General features: G+C 39.5%; 1 protein-coding gene across 1 annotated transcript in view; it reads left to right on the top strand.

Moving 5' to 3' along the window:
* LOC116693558 (uncharacterized) overlaps positions 1-626 on the top strand; it is a 20,880-nt gene that overhangs the window by 7,305 nt on the left and 12,949 nt on the right. The gene's annotated exons all lie outside the window — the stretch shown is intronic.

Genomic DNA, 626 nt, shown 5'->3' with positions numbered 1-626 from the left:
TTAAAATTAAATAAAAATAAATGCTATGCTGTTTATCTTACTTACGTTTTGTAAGTCGAATCTTTTTTTAAGTGAATTTAAATCAAGTGCCAGCAAACCATGCTACTTCTAACTCCGAACAACCAAAACCAACCAAACGGGAACGTTGGGTGAAGGTAGGCTACGGCGCAACCGCAGGGGAACGTTACAGTTGGTTGGTTCTCTCAACGTTTAGAGAACGTTATAACCTGGAGGGAACGTTTTGGTTTGGCTCGAACTAACGTTCCCTAACGTTTTCAAAACGTTCTGTGTTATTGGGGAAGTCATCCGTTCAACAGGTATCTGCAGAGTGCAGCATTGCAATGACCCCACACGATGTGTTCTGTCTGAAGACCAAAGAAGCTGTAAATGTTCCAGTGGATATTACGCGGATCCAATGTGACAAAAGTAGCCACATTTACACTCAGGCTTTACTTAATGATGTGGTTTTGTAATTCCTTTTGCTTGAAGTATTTGTCACAAAATGCTCTCATTTGTAGTCACCACGAAAAGCTAAATTTTCCAGCAATTTCCTAAATGGGCACAAGTCTCCAGATATTTTGATTCCCTTTTTTTTTTTAGCCTACAGAAACATTAGCTCCTACATT

Source organism: Etheostoma spectabile, chromosome 8 (genome assembly GCF_008692095.1).
Source record: "Etheostoma spectabile isolate EspeVRDwgs_2016 chromosome 8, UIUC_Espe_1.0, whole genome shotgun sequence".
Classification (NCBI taxonomy): domain Eukaryota; kingdom Metazoa; phylum Chordata; class Actinopteri; order Perciformes; family Percidae; genus Etheostoma; species Etheostoma spectabile.
Note: the sequence above shows the minus strand (reverse complement) of the source record. Positions and strands in the feature narration are given on the sequence as shown.